Source organism: Nothobranchius furzeri, unplaced genomic scaffold (assembly GCF_043380555.1).
Source record: "Nothobranchius furzeri strain GRZ-AD unplaced genomic scaffold, NfurGRZ-RIMD1 Scf061, whole genome shotgun sequence".
Taxonomy (NCBI): Eukaryota; Metazoa; Chordata; class Actinopteri; order Cyprinodontiformes; family Nothobranchiidae; genus Nothobranchius; species Nothobranchius furzeri.
Window position 1 is genome coordinate 133,211 of NW_027223078.1, and position 10,000 is coordinate 143,210.

Sequence of the window (10,000 nt, forward strand, 5' to 3'; positions counted from 1 at the left end):
CTGTGGAGAGAGGACAAGAGGGTGGATCACGGTGGGACTGCCGTGACCCTAAGCTACTATTGAGGCATCAACCTGGGATGAGCTGGGGTCTGACATCCCCCTGTTGCCATGGAGGTCTAAAGGATGACCATTAGTTGTGGTTCTCGCCCCGGGACTTGGGTCAGAGTACAGCCGAAGTGGAGCACTTGTGTCGGACTAGGGAGGCTGTGCCGTGCCCCCTGGAGGTCTAAAGGATGACCAGTAGTTGTGGTTCTCGCCCCGGGACTTGGGTCAGAGTATAGCCCAAGTGGAGCACTTGTGTCGGCCTAGGGAGGCTCTGCCGTGCCCCATGGAGGTCTAAAGGATGACCATGAGGTCAAAAGGATGACCAGTAGTTGTGGTTCTCGCCCCGGGACTTGGGTCAGAGTATAGCCCAAGTGGAGCACTTGTGTCGGACTAGGGAGGCTGTGCCGGGCCCCCTGGAGGTCTAAAGGATGACCATGAGGTCAAAAGGATGACCAGTAGTTGTGGTTCTCGCCCCGGGACTTGGGTCAGAGTATAGCCCAAGTGGAGCACTTGTGTCGGCCTAGGGAGGCTGTGCCGGGCCCCCTGGAGGTCTAAAGGATGACCATGAGGTCAAAAGGATGACCAGTAGTTGTGGTTCTCGCCCCGGGACTTGGGTCAGAGTATAGCCCAAGTGGAGCACTTGTGTCGGACTAGGGAGGCTGTGCCGGGCCCCCTGGAGGTCTAAAGGATGACCATGAGGTCAAAAGGATGACCAGTAGTTGTGGTTCTCGCCCCGGGACTTGGGTCAGAGTATAGCCCAAGTGGAGCACTTGTGTCGGCCTAGGGAGGCTGTGCCGGGCCCCCTGGAGGTCTAAAGGATGACCATGAGGTCAAAAGGATGACCAGTAGTTGTGGTTCTCGCCCCGGGACTTGGGTCAGAGTATAGCCCAAGTGGAGCACTTGTGTCGGACTAGGGAGGCTGTGCCGTGCCCCCTGGAGGTCTAAAGGATGACCAGTAGTTGTGGTTCTCGCCCCGGGACTTGGGTCAGAGTATAGCCCAAGTGGAGCACTTGTGTCGGACTAGGGAGGCTGTGCCGTGCCCCCTGGAGGTCTAAAGGATGACCAGTAGTTGTGGTTCTCGCCCCGGGACTTGGGTCATAGTATAGCCCAAGTGGAGCACTTGGGTCGGACTAGGGAGGCTGTGTCGTGCCCCCTGGAGGTCTAAAGGATGACCAGTAGTTGTGGTTCTCGCCCCGGGACTTGGGTCAGAGAATAGCCCAAGTGGGACACTTGTGTCGGACTAGGGAGGCTCTGCCGTGCCCCCTGGAGGTCTAAAGGATGACCAGTAGTTGTGGTTCTCGCCCCGGGACTTGGGTCAGAGTATAGCCCAAGTGGAGCACTTGTGTCGGACTAGGGAGGCTGTGCCGTGCCCCCTGGAGGTCTAAAGGATGACCATTAGTTGTGGTTCTCGCCCCGGGACTTGGGTCAGAGTACAGCCCAAGTGGAGCACTTGCGTCGGACTAGGGAGGCTGTGCCGGGCCCCCTGGAGGTCTAAAGGATGACCAGTAGTTGTGGTTCTCGCCCCGGGCCGTGGGTCTGAGTATGGCCCAAGTGGGACACTTGTGTCGGACTAGGGAGGCTCTGCCGTGCCCCCTTGAGGTCTAAAGGATGACCAGTAGTTGTGGTTCTCGCCCCGGGACTTGGGTCATAGTATAGCCCAAGTGGGACACTTGTGTCGGACTAGGGAGGCTCTGCCGTGCCCCCTTGAGGTCTAAAGGATGACCATGAGGTCAAAAGGATGACCAGTAGTTGTGGTTCTCGCCCCGGGACTTGGGTCAGAGTATGGCCCAAGTGGTGCACTTGTGTCGGTCTAGGGAGGCTGTGCCGGTCCCCCTGGAGGTCTAAAGGATGACCAGTAGTTGTGGTTCTCGCCCCGGGACTTGGGTCAGAGTATAGCCCAAGTGGAGCACTTGTGTCGGACTAGGGAGGCTGTGCCGGGCCCCCTGGAGGTCTAAAGGATGACCAGTAGTTGTGGTTCTCACCCCGGGTCGTGGGTCCGAGTCTGGCCCGAGTAGAGCACTTTGGTCGGCTACCGGGGGGTGTGCCGTGCCCCCTGGAGGTCTAAAGGATGACCAGTAGTTGTGGTTCTCGCCCCGGGACTTGGGTCAGAGTATAGCCCAAGTGGAGCACTTGTGTCGGCCTAGGGAGGCTGTGCCGGGCCCCCTGGAGATCTAAAGGATGACCATGAGGTCAAAAGGATGACCAGTAGTTGTGGTTCTCGCCCCGGGACTTGGGTCAGAGTATAGCCCAAGTGGAGCACTTGTGTCGGCCTAGGGAGGCTGTGCCGGGCCCCCTGGAGGTCTAAAGGATGACCAGTAGTTGTGGTTCTCGCACCGGGACTTGGGTCAGAGTACAGCCCAAGTGGAGCACTTGTGTCGGTCTAGGGAGGCTGTGCCGGGCCCCCTGGAGGTCTAAAGGATGACCAGTAGTTGTGGTTCTCGCCCCGGGCCGTGGGTCTGAGTATGGCCCAAGTGGGGCACTTGCGTCGGACTGGGGAGGCTCTGCCGCGCCCCCTGGAGGTCAAAAGGATGACCAGTAGTTGTGGTTCTCACCCCGGGTCGTGGGTCCGAGTCTGGCCCGAGTAGAGCACTTTGGTCGGCTACCGGGGGGTGTGCCGTGCCCCCTGGAGCCATGGGAGTGAGCTCCAGCAGACTGGTATTTTTCGGAGAACCAGGCCCACACTCCTCAGACTTTGTGCCCAGGGACAGGCCACCAAAATCGGCCGCGGCTCGTGCACTTTGCCCCTGCGTTTCTCCCAGAACCAGAGCCGGAAAAATCCCAAAATTGATGCCCAGAGATAGTCGACTCTGCCTGGAATAGATTGCCACCCAAACCCGCCAACTCACGCTGGTTTTCCGATGGCCTCACCTACTAACCCGAGCATGGTCATCGCTCGCACCTTCCAAAACCTCCAGGGGCGCAGGCACTTTTCATTTACTGGCCATAAGGCCGACCGCCTTAAGCGTTAAGCGATAAGCGAAAGGCTTAGTTTGGACTTAGTTTTTGGAGCGACGAGGTCGCCGTTTTGTCAATTCTGAACCGATTTTCACGCGGTTTTCGACTGCCTGCGCCTGGGGAGCCGCCCAGAAGCCCCAGGCAGTGTTCTGGGTGGACTTCCGGACCGGTCCGGACCCGGTACCGGCCGGGGGAACCGCACCACGCCTCTCGGGCGTTTCTACACCGATTTTCGCGGGGTTTTCGACTGCATAGACGGGGCCACCTGCTGCAGGGCCCGAGGGAGGGCCTTACTGAGCTGGGTCCGACGCAGGGCCCGGTTCCTGGAGCCCGCTGGGGGGGGGGGGGGGGTTCTCTAAGGCTCACGGCGGGCTGCTGAGGGGCCGGATCGGATGCAGACAGGCGCTCCTCTGCCCAGGTCTTTGCTCCCCTGCCCCACTAGGAATGGAAGACACACTGCCAACAGCTTCTGGAGGGTGATGGGCCCTGCTGCAGACCAGGTCCGACCCAGGTTTCAGCTATCCCACCCCGCAGGGACTTAAAGACACACTGCCATCAGCTTCTGGAGGCTGCTGAGCTCTACTATAGAGCAGGTCCGACCCAGGTTTCAGCTCCTGCAGCCCACTAGGACTTAAACACACACTGCCATCAGCGTCTGGATGGTGATGGGCCCTGCTGCAGACCAGGTCCGACCCAGGTTTCAGCTATCCCACCCCGCAGGGACTTAAAGACACACTGCCATCAGCTTCTGGAGGCTGCTGAGCTCTACTATAGAGCAGGTCCGACCCAGGTTTCAGCTCCTGCAGCCCACTAGGACTTAAACACACACTGCCATCAGCGTCTGGATGGTGATGGGCCCTGCTGCAGACCAGGTCCGACCCAGGTATCAGCTCCTGCACCCCGCAGGGAATTGAAGACACACTGCCATCAGCTTCTGGAGGCTGCTGAGCTCTGCTATAGACCAGGTCCGACCCAGGTTTCAGCTCCTGCACCCCGCAGGGAACTAAACACACACTGCCATCTGCAACTGGAGGCTGCTGAGCCCTGCTGCAGACCAGGTCCGACCCAGGTTATGGCTCTCCCACCCCCCTGGGACTTAAACACACACAGCCATCAGCTTCTGGATGGTGATGGGCCCTGCTGCAGACCAGGTCCGACCCAGGTTTCAGCTCCTCAACCCCGCAGGGACTTAAACCCACACCGCCATCAGCTTCTGGAGGGTGATGGGCCCTGCTGCGGGCCAGGTCCGACCCAGGTTTCAGCTCTCCCACCCCGCAGGGACTTAAACACACACAGCCATCAGCTTCTGGGGGCTGCTGAGCCCTGCTGCAGACCAGGTCCGACCCAGGTTTCAGCTCTCCCACCCCGCAGGGTCTTTAACACACACACTGCCATCAGCTGCTGGAGGCTGCTGAGCTCCGCTATAGACCAGGTCCGACCCAGGTTTCTGCTCCTGCACCCCGCAGGGAATGAAAGACACACTGCCATCAGCTTCTGGAGGCTGCTGAGCCCTGCTGCAGACCAGGTCCGACCCAGGTATCGGCTCTCCAACCAGGCAGAGACTTAAACACACACACACACACACACACTGCCATCAGCTTCTGGGGGCTGCTGAGCTCTGCTGTAGACCGGGTCCGACCCAGGTTTCTGCTCCTCCACCCCGCAGGGACTTAAACACACACTGCCACCAGCTTCTGGAGGGTGATGGGCCCTGCTTTAGACCAGGTCTGACCCGGGATATAGCTCTCCCACCCCGCAGGGACTTAAACACTCACTGCCATCAGCTGCTGGAGGCTGCCGAGCTCTGCTGCAGACCAGGTCCCACCCAGGTTTCTGCTCCTGCACCCCGCAGGGACTTAAACACACACTGCCACCAGCTTCTGGAGGGTGATGGGCCCTGCTGTGGACCAGGTCCGACCCGGATATCAGCTCTCCCACCAGGCAGGGACTTAAACACACACTGCAATCAGCTGCTGGAGGCTGCTGAGCTCTACTATAGACCAGGTCCGACCCAGGTTTCAGCTCTCCCACCAGGCAGTGACTTAAAGACACACTGCCATCAGCTGCTGGAGGCTGCTGAGCTCTTCTATAGACCAGGTCCGACCCAGGTTTCAGCTCTCACACCAGGCAGGGACTTAAACACACACTGCCATCAGCTGCTGGAGGCTGCTGAGCTCTGCTATAGACCAGGTCCGACCCAGGTTTCAGCTCTCCCACCAGGCAGGGACTTAAAGACACACTGCCATCAGCTGCTGGAGGCTGCCGAGCCCTGCTGCAGACCATGTCCGACCCAGGTTTCAGCTCTCCCACCAGGCAGGGACTTAGAGGCACGCTGCCATCAGCTTCTGGAGGCTGCTGAGCTCTGCCATAGACCAGGTCCGACCGAGGTTTCAGCTCTCCCACCCCGCAGGGACTTAAACACACACTGCCATCAGCTGCTGGAGGCTGCTGAGCTCTGCTATAGACCAGGTCCGACCCGGGATATAGCTCTCCCACCCCGCAGGGACTTAAACACACACTGCCATCAGCTGCTGGAGGCTGCTGAGCTCTTCTATAGACCAGGTCCGACCCAGGTTTCAGCTCTCCCACCCCGCAGGGACTTGAACACACACTGCCATCAGCTTCTGGAGGCTGCTGAGCTCTGCTATAGACCAGGTCCGACCCAGGTTTCTGCTCCTCCACCCCGCAGGGAATTAAAGACACACTGCCATCAGCTTCTGGATGGTGATGGGCCCTGCTGCAGACCAAGTCCGACCCGGGTTACAGCTCTCCCACCAGGCAGGGAATTAAACACACACTGCCATCAGCTGCTGGAGGCTGCTGAGCTCCGCTATAGACCAGGTCCGACCCGGGTTCCTGCTCCTGCACCCCGCAGGGACCAAAACACACACACTGCCATCAGCTTCTGGAGGCTGCTGAGCTCTTCTATAGACCAGGTCCGACCCAGGTTTCAGCTCTCCCACCAGGCAGGGACTTAAACACACACTGCCATCACCTTCTGCTGGCTGCTGAGCTCTGCTGCAGACCAGGTCCGACCCAGGTTTCAGCTCCTGCACCCCGCAGGGAACTAAACACACACTGCCGTCACCTTCTGCTGGCTGCTGAGCCCTGCTGCAGACCAGGTCCGACCCAGGTTTCAGCTCCTGCACCCCGCAGTGGATTAAAGACACACTGCCATCAGGTTCTGGAGGCTGCTGAGCTCTGCTGCAGACCAGGTCCGACCCAGGTTATGGCTCTCCCACCCCGCAGGGACTTAAACACACACCGCCGTCAGCTTCTGGATGGTGATGGGCCCTGCTGCAGACCAGGTCCGACCCACGTTTCAGCTCTCCCACCCCGCAGGGGATGAAACACACACTGCCATCAGCTTCTGGAGGCTGCTGAGCTCTGCTAAAGACCAGGTCCGACCCAGCTTTCAGCTCTCCCACCAGGCAGGGAGTTAAAGACACACTGTCATCGGCTTCTGGAGGGTGCTGAGCCCTGCTGCACACCAAGTCTGACCCAGGTTTCAGCTCATCCACCCCGCAGGGACCTAAACACACACTGCCATCAGCTTCTGAGTGGTAATGGGCCCTGCTGCAGACCAGGTCCGACCCAGGTTTCAGCTCCTCCACCCCGCCATCACCAGCTGGAGGCTGGCTGCTGCTCCTGCACCCTGCCATCAGCTGCTGGAGGCTTCTGTTCCTCCACCCCGCCATCAGCAGCTGGAGGCTGGCTGCTGGAGGCTGGCTGCTGCTCCTCCACCCCGCCATCACCAGCTGGAGGCTGGTTGCAGCTCCTGCACCCCGCCATCAGCTGCTGGAGGCTGCCTGCAGCCCCTGCACCCCGCCATCAGCTGCTGGAGGCTGGCTGCAGCTCCTGCACACCGCCATCAGCTGCTGGAGGCTGCCTGCAGCTCCTGCACCCCGCCATCAGCTGCTGGAGGCTGGCTGCTGCTCCTGCACCCCGCCAGCAGCTGCTGGAGGCTGGCTGCTGCTCCTCCACCCAACCATCAGCTGCTGGACGCTGGCTGCTGCTCCTGCACCCCGCCATCAGCTGCTGGAGGCTGGCTGCTGCTCCTCCACCACCCAACCATCAGCTGCTGGACGCTGGCTGCAGCTCCTCCACCCCGCCATCAGCTGCTGGTGGCTGGCTGCAGCTCCTTCACCCCGCCATCAGCTGCTGGTGGCTGGCTGCAGCTCCTTCACCCCGCCATCACCAGCTGGAGGCTGGCTGCTGCTCCTGCACCCCGCCATCAGCTGCTGGAGGCTGCCTGCAGCTCCTGCGCCCCGCCATCAGCTGCTGGAGGCTGGCTGCTGCTCCTGCACCCTGCCATCAGCTGTTCGAGGCTGGCTGCAGCTCCTCCACCCCACCATCACCAGCTGGAGGCTGGTTGCAGCTCCTGCACCCCGTCATCAGCAGCTGGAGGCTGCCTGCTGCTCCTGCACCCCGCCATCAGCTGCTGGAGGCTGCCTGCAGCTCCTGCACCCCGCCATCATTTGCTGGAGGCTGGCTGCAGCTCCTGCAACCCGCCATCAGCTGCTGGAGGCTGGCTGCTGCTCCTCCACCCCACCATGACCTGCTGGAGGCTGGCTGCAGCTCCTTCACACCGCCATCAGCTGATGGATGCTGGCTGAACGCTGGAGGCTGGCTGCTGCTCCCACACACCGCCATCAGCTCCTGGAGGCTGGCTGGCTGCTGGAGGCTGTCTGCTGCTGCTCCTCCACCCCGCCATCACCAGCTGGAGGCTGGCTGCTGGAGGCTGGCTGCAGCTCCTGCACCCCACCATCAGCTGCTGGAGGCTGGCTTCTGCTCCTCCACCCCGCCATCAGCTGCTGGGGGCTGGCTGCTGGAGGCTGGCTGCAGCTCCTCCACCCCGCCATCACCAGCTGGAGGCTGGTTGCAGCTCCTGCACCCCGCCATCAGCTGCTGGAGGCTGCCTGCTGCTCCTGCACCCCGCCATCAGCTGCTGGAGGCTGCCTGCACCTCCTGCACCCCGCCATCAGCTGCTGGAGGCTGGCTTCTGCTCCTCCACCCCGCCATCAGCTGATGGAGGCTGCCTGCTTCTCCACCCCGCCATCACTAGCTGGAGGCTGGCTGCTGGAGGCTGGCTGCAGCTCCTCCACCCCGCCATCAGCTGCTGGAGGCTGCCTGCAGCTCCTGCACCCCGCCATCACCAGCTGGAGGCTGGCTTCTGCTCCTCCACCCCGCCATCAGCTGATGGAGGCTGCCTGCTTCTCCACCCCGCCATCACTAGCTGGAGGCTGGCTGCTGGAGGCTGGCTGCAGCTCCTCCACCCCGCCATCAGCTGCTGGAGGCTGGCTGCTGCTCCTGCACCCCGCCATCAGCTGCTGGAGGCTGGCTGCTGCTCCTCCACCCAACCATCAGCTGCTGGACGCTGGCTGCAGCTCCTCCACCCCACCATCAGCTGCTGGACGCTGGCTGCAGCTCCTCCACCCCGCCATCAGCTGCTGGAGGCTGCCTGCAGCTCCTGCACCCCGCCATCAGCTGCTGGAGGCTGCCTGCAGCTCCTGCACCCCGCCATCACCAGCTGGAGGCTGGCTTCTGCTCCTCCACCCCGCCATCAGCTGATGGAGGCTGCCTGCTTCTCCACCCCGCCATCACTAGCTGGAGGCTGGCTGCTGGAGGCTGGCTGCTGCTCCTCCACCCAACCATCAGCTGCTGGACGCTGGCTGCAGCTCCTCCACCCCACCATCAGCTGCTGGACGCTGGCTGCAGCTCCTGCACCCCGCCATCAGCTGCTGGAGGCTGGCTTCTGCTCCTCCACCCCGCCATCAGCTGCTGGAGGCTGCCTGCTGCTCCTGCACCCCGCCATCAGCTGCTGGAGGCTGGCTGCTGCTCCTGCACCCCGCCATCAGCTGCTGGAGGCTGGCTGCTGGAGGCTGGCTGCAGCTCCTCCACCCCACCATCAGCTGCTGGACGCTGGCTGCAGCTCCTCCACCCCACCATCAGCTGCTGGACGCTGGCTGCAGCTCCTGCACCCCGCCATCAGCTGCTGGAGGCTGGCTTCTGCTCCTCCACCCCGCCATCAGCTGACGGAGGCTGCCTGCTTCTCCACCCCGCCATCACTAGCTGGAGGCTGGCTGCTGGAGGCTGGCTGCAGCTCCTCCACCCCACCATCAGCTGCTGGACGCTGGCTGCAGCTCCTGCACCCCGCCATCAGCTGCTGGAGGCTGGCTTCTGCTCCTCCACCCCGCCATCAGCTGACGGAGGCTGCCTGCTCCTCCACCCCGCCATCAGCTGCTGGTGGCTGGCTGCTGCTCCTGCACCCCGCCATCAGCTGCTGGTGGCTGGCTGCAGCTCCTTCACCCCGCCATCACCAGCTGGAGGCTGGCTGCTGCTCCTGCACCCCGCCATCAGCTGCTGGAGGCTGGCTGCAGCTCCTCCACCCCACCATCAGCCGTTGGAGGCTGGCTGCTGCTCCTCCACCCTGACATCACCAGCTGGAGGCTTCTGTTCCTCCACCCCACCATCAGCAGCTGGAGGCTGGCTGCTTGAGGCTGGCTGCTGCTCCCCCACCCCGCCATCACCTGCTGGAGGCTTCTGCTCAGCCACACCGCCACCAGCTGCCTGTGGTGAACCGCTGACGACCAGCCCAGGCCCACGTCTCACCTCTCCCTGCCCGCCCTGGATGCACAACCACCCACCCAGGCTCAAGTTTCCCCCTGCCCGCTGCACGTCCAGCCGGCCTCTGCCCTGTCCCCTCTCTCACCAGCATCACATCCAGGCTCATCAGGCATCCCCATGCCCGCAGCCTTCTCCCACCCACACTCAACACCACCGAACCCAGGATCAGGCTCCACCATCCCCGAAGACTTCTCCCACCCTCACTCAACACCATCACACCCAGCATCAGGCTCCCCCAGCCCCGCAGCCTTCTCCCACCCACACTCAACACCATCGCACCCAGGATCAGGCTCCCCCATCCCCGCAGCCTTCTCCCACCCACACAGCCTCTCCAACGCCATCCACACCTCCAGGACACCCACCCTCAGCATCA